This window comes from Rhinolophus sinicus, chromosome 13 (assembly GCF_057876585.1).
Source record: "Rhinolophus sinicus isolate RSI-liver-muscle chromosome 13, RSI-T2T, whole genome shotgun sequence".
NCBI classification, from domain to species: Eukaryota; Metazoa; Chordata; class Mammalia; order Chiroptera; family Rhinolophidae; genus Rhinolophus; species Rhinolophus sinicus.
In genome coordinates, this window is record NC_142513.1 from 31,657,744 (window position 1) to 31,663,743 (window position 6,000).

At 41.2% G+C, this 6,000-nt stretch overlaps 1 long non-coding RNA gene across 3 annotated transcripts in view; it reads left to right on the top strand.

Annotated features, from left to right (window-relative positions):
- LOC141568057 (uncharacterized) overlaps nucleotides 1-5,742 on the top strand; it is a 121,279-nt gene extending 115,537 nt beyond the window's left edge. For 2 of the 3 annotated variants that reach the window (XR_016018226.1, XR_016018228.1), the window contains 3 exons: nucleotides 132-2,316; nucleotides 2,634-2,696; nucleotides 5,379-5,742. This is a non-coding gene — a long non-coding RNA (uncharacterized LOC141568057). The remainder of the gene's footprint in view (nucleotides 1-131; nucleotides 2,317-2,633; nucleotides 2,697-5,378) is intronic. The other variant, XR_016018227.1, reaches the window with a different exon arrangement.
- Nucleotides 5,743-6,000: the final 258 nt, after the last annotated feature.

Here is a 6,000-nt window from a genome sequence, read left to right on the forward strand (position 1 = left end):
CTTTGGCTAATAGAATGAAATTGAAGGCATGGTGTGCCCATTCTGAACCTGGACCTCAGTAGATCTTAGGTGCTTCTGCTTGCTCTCTTCTGCCACTGCCATGAGAAAAAACCTAAAATATCCTTTTGTAGGATGTGGAGCAGAAATGAGCTGTCCCAGCTTAGGGCATCCTAGATCAGCCAGCTCCCAGGCAATCCGCCAGCTACGCACAGGAACATGAGTGAACTCATCTGAAATCAGTGAATCCTGGCATGAATCTGCAAAACCATCCAGCTGACCTCAAGGCTCATCAGCAATAAGTAACGGTTATGTTTTGAACTACTACATTTTGGGTTGGTTTGTTATGTAGTAAATGCTAACTGATACATATTCTGCTTCTAAAGATTATTTAGGTGGATGATTTACATAGCATGCATAGAGCTACTAGCAATGGGTTTGACATCTAGTAGATATTCAATAAATATTGGTTCCTATCTTCCTGTCCTTTCCCCAAAGAGAGGTATCGCCAGATGGGAGTTTGCAGGTTGCAGCATAGAATAGCGAGTTGGAAGTCACATCACGTTGATGTACATGAGTGATCATATTTCATAGCAGTCTGTAGGGTCAGGGAGCAGTTTCTTTGTAGGCTAGACAGACACTGACATTTCTTTCTTTCCTTGATGTCATCTGCTTCCTGGGAGAGAAGAGGAAAGAGACCTCAAACATTTTAAAATATACCCCTGAATTACCGGCAAGTAAATGATACCTTTTCTGGTTTATATATTCTTTTCTTTAGACCAAAAATTGTCAAAATATGGAAAACACTGTTAGAAAAATTAAGAGCCATGAGTCTTATAACCTTATGCAAGTCACCAGCTTTTTCTGGGCCTCAGTTTCCTCATCTCCAAATTGGGAAAGTTGGACTCTCCAACATGACTCCCAGCTCCAACCATTCATAACTCTTTTGGCAGTAACGTAGTAAAGTTAAGAACATGAAATCCACAGCCAGATTACTTGCTCTGATATCTGGCCTTGATGCTTTCTAGTTTGGGTATATTAGTTATTCTCTCTGTGCCTCAGTTTCCTTATATGAAAACGGGACTGACTCATGGCATGGTTCTGAGGATTACATGATATAATCCATGTAAACTGCTTAGAACATTGCCTGGCACACAGAAAGTGCTTAACAAATGTTAGCTATTATTTCATTTGGCATAGAGTCATGTCTTATGCAACTGCACTTTCATGGGATTTAAATGATGAAAGTTCAAATGGTGAACATCATCAACCCAGTAGATAAAACTGCCACATATTTTTGAAATTCATACACAAGCAAAAGAGTATTAATTGTCCTCAAGTTCTTATATCCATCATTCAAAAGGTTTTCTTCTCACCTAGCTGGGCATGGTATCTTATATAAATGAAATTTACCACGTTAGCTCTGAGCTTATTTTTCTCTTTTGCTGCTACTCTTTTAGAATTTAATGCAGAATTTAGTTTAACGCAGAATTAAGAGTACAGGGTGCTAATTCTGGCTCTGTCATTTACTAGCTTGGTTAGTTCTTTAATTACTCTCTCCCGCCATTTCCTCACATGTAATATGTGGGTAATAATAGTGCCCACCTCATAGGATTATTGTGCGAACATGATATATTTAGAAAAGTACCTGGCACATGGTAGGTTCTTAGTAAACACTATGGATTAGTATATTCTGCTCCACTGGGATTGTTATAAAGCAAGCTTTAGGTTTCCAAATATTGTCCAAAAGAATATATTTTGAGACAAATGAGGATGTTAAGTATAGAGATGCTGCTGCTGACCCACCCAGATTCCCTTTGCCAGGCTGGTGTTCCCATATTCTTCCTGCTATGAGCTTTGGCTGTTAATAGCTTACAGCTGCCTCTTTCTCTGGAGAATTGCCCTAGGCCAAATGGGAGTTGCCTAGCCTGGAATTGCCTGGGAAGTTAAGCAACTCTTCTGCTCCTGGGAGTGGCCCACAGCCAATGACTGACTGACTCAGGAGCACAAAAGGATCCTTTGCCTCAAAAAGGGAAGGGGGCAACTCCATGGTGCAATCCAAGCTCCAGAGTTCCCTGTGGGATCAGACTGAGACTGGACTCCAGCTGAGACCACACCCTAGCTCTGCTTCCCTTTCTCAGTCCTGCTTCCCTCGCTTACTTTCTCCTTTCTCGTTAAATTGCTTCCATGTGAATCTCCATGTAGGGCTCTGCTTCTAGGCCCCGGACTTAAGATAGGAGGGAAAGAAGAACTGAACCATAGCAACTGCAGAGCATTTGAGACATTACAGTTGGACTTTCAGCAGGGCAAACATCACAGGTTGGTGTAGTTCTAATTTTGTTCAAGTCTTTGTTTGGGAGAAGAGGCTAGAGAGGCTGAATAAAAGTTGGGGTAACAACAGGACCTCAGGTAATGGCATATGTGAACAAGCAATAATGGGCTATGTGTTACTGAGGTCCGTACACAGATTTTGATGACTCATATGAACCTACACATATATTTTGATAAACTGTGTTACTATTACAATTATTAATACCAACTGTACCTAGAGTCTTCCAGGACCCAAACGACCTCCATCTAAAATTTTGTGCTGACTTCTTTTAACTATGTGGAAATCCACTTTTGTGTTTTGACAGTGGCCTTCTTTCCATACTTACCAAGGAAGATTGTTCAAAGGACTTTGGGGATAAATTAGGGTGGTAAGTACAAAGTTGCCTGTTTATGCCGTACTGCTGGGCTGGAACATAGGACAGGTTTGCCATGATAGGATCACTGTAATTTGTCCCAGAAAGAGATAAGAATTAAAATTACCTGCAGATTTAGGCTTGAGCTTATAAGAGCTGAAGAACCAGTTACCTACTTGAATTCCAAATTCCATTCCATCCTGATGTTTCAATGGAGGAGTGAGATGCAGTATCTTCCCAGAATTATCTTCCTCTCAGAGAAGTGGGTAAGGGATCATCACTTGTTTTTCTTTCATTCATTCTTTCTCGCTATCTCTGTCACTCTGTCTCTGTCTCTTTTCTTTTACTCCAATTTATATGTGACATCTCATAAAAATGTCTCTGTAAACTCAACTTAAAAAACTAACATTTCTTAAAATCAGTTATTATTTCCCTCTTTGAAAGGATCTTATGAAATTTGTCCTTTGCGTCTCAAAGGCATGCAAGACTATCTACAGGATAGAACCTGGTGCTGAAGGTGATGTTACATAAATTGTAGTACTAGTTTTGTATTGGAAGGGGGCACAGATGATTTAGAGTAGTATATAAGTAGTACATTAACTTTAAAGATAAACATGAGAATTCAAAGAAAGAGGTTGCAATGATGGTTGACTGGAATGTGTTCACCCCTCAGACCTCTGGTGTAGTACAGTGTTCTCTTATGCTAAAAGGACAACTTTGGTGGAAGTGTCTGAGAAACACTTCTAGGTGTGACTTCTACCAGTTCAGAAGATAATGTAAACAAGCCCTCAAAATAACTGTGCAATGTGAGGGGCGGGAGGGAGAATAAAAAGGAAAACTTCTACTGCCATTTTCATCCTGACTAGAAATGTCAATAATATTCCAAATTTAGATGACTAACTCATGGTTTAGCTGGAAATATTGTTCTTCACCTTCTTTGGAGTGAAGAATTCATCTCAGAAGAATTCAAAATAGTTTTGTTTGGGTATATGTCATGGGGGGACAGGCCTGGTTGACCCTGCTGGTGGTAGATAAGATATATGGTCACTCAAAGTTTGCTTCTCAGAAGTGATTAAGTGGATGCCCAATGAATGAATAGTGGCCCCATAACTCTTTGGCTAGGAAATAAGAGAGTTTATAACTTACGAATGAATTGGCGCTGTTCAGTCCTGGGGACTTTGCTGGTCTGAGAAAAGCCTTCCTTCTCAAGGATTCTAAATCACTATTATGAGTATGTTGCTACTACCTCTTTGGAAATGACCGCATGTGACCTGAGTTAGACTCAGGAATTATTCCAGGTCATTGAGGGAAGCCATATTTCCTCATGTAAGAAAGCAATGGTATTTTTGTCCAGCAGGTGTGAGACATCCTTGAGGCTGAGCAATGAATGTTCTGCATAGACTGTGCTCCCTCAGAAAAGACAAGCAGAGAAGCCCCACTTTGGGTCAAGGTTGCTGTTTTTATTCTGGGCAGGGTGACTTTGATTCTGACAGCTTACCTTTCTAGGAAAAAGCTGTACAGCAAACTTGAGGAGATGAAAATCGGACCATTATCCGTAGCCTTTTCATAAGGTGACAAAACACAATACATGGAACAGGGCTCAAGAAATGTACAAAGAAAGACCATCGCATATAAAATCTAGAAAAGTGTGTGAGGATATCAGTTCCAAACAGAGACCTTGAGAAACAAACATGAAATAAAGGAAAGATTAGGAAACCAAATCCTATTGCTTGACCAGAAAAATCTTTGTTTCCTCTGTTTATGGTTCTGCTCTTGGACATTCTGTGTTTAAGTTTCTTAAAGCTACCTGTTTTCTTTATGGAATCTTGGGTGAGCAGAGTCTAATCTCACAGGACCTGAGGCAGGATGGAGTGAAATGCACACTAAGACTTTTCATGATGATTTTACTTCAAGCTGTGGGGGTAGATTCCATTCTTCCATTCCTTTCTGCCCTTTCCCATGAAGCATATAAATGAGTGGGTGGCTCAGCCAGAGATGCCCAATAAATATTTGCTGGTGAATATAATGGAGGGAACATTGATGACAACAAGGTATTCATTCCTCCTAGCCAACCCCCCTACTGCCTCTAAAAGGTGGCCCAATGTGGTCCTGATCCTGTGCCTGCGGAGGATTTCATGGCATTTTCTGAGCCTGGAGGCCCTGGCCACGCTCCATCTTGCGCCATGCTGCCTACTTGAGTTCCCTGTGCAGTTGCTGCCTTCCAGAGCTTCTTGTTCCCCAGAAAAAGAATCATTTTTTTTTTCTCCTAATGAGCATGCAGACAGAGAGAGAATTAAGGAGACAAGTAGAAACCACCCAGCAAGAGGACTTGAATAGGGTACAGGAGAGGGTGGGGGAAAGGAGGAAAGAAAAAATTTGTCCAAACAATATTGTGTCAGTTCTATAACTTTCCACTAATCCATATGTGGATTTGTATTAGCACTCATGTCTTATAATCCAAGATGAGAGCCAGACAAGAATGCTTGGATTTAATAAATCCAGGAGAGAGGTTTGTTTATTAAGATCTCTCATTGTTTGAAAATTCAACATCTGTCAAAGACGTGAAAGTCTTTGCCCCCCACATTTTGGACAGGTGCTTCTGGGCTTAAGCACTGGTGAGTGGATTTAAAAGAAACATTCAATGGGAAAACACAAGGTCATCTCTATCTAACCATTGCCACTGCCTTTCCTTCCAAGCAGGCCTCCTCATCTCTCACTTGGACTGCTGTGGATCTTCCAAATGGGTCTCCTTGACTCCCATCATTTCCACACACACATTGATGGAGAAACTGACCTAAAATGGTTCCCTGCCACGTGAAACTGACCTAAAATGCTGGCCCGGGAAGAGAGAGAAGTCCCCAGGCTAAGCCCCAGCCCACTTCCGCCTGAGCCCCAGCCCACTTCCGCATAACCCCCTCCAAGCCACACCCCAAGCCAATCACCAGATGACACCTACCCCTTCCCCAACTCAAAGAAGTCACTAACCCATAAAAACCTGCTCAAAACCTTGCTAGGGGCTCAGTATTTTGGGAAAGATCCCGCTGAGCCCGTTGGTGTAATAAAGCTGAACTTCCTAACTCTCTGAGTGTCGCTTGGGTTCTGTCTGGTCCTGGTATCTGTAACAACGTTAGTTTTCCACATGGTAAGTTGTCTTTCTAAATCCCAGATCTTAACCTAATTTATTGAAACTCCCCAAAATTCCTAGTAGGAATCTTCAAATTCTGAATTCTTTGTTTTTTCCAACCTATGTTTTTTGTGTTTTTTTTGTTTTGTTTTTGGCCATTATTCTCCCTCAGATGGTCTTTTCTTATATTTTTTA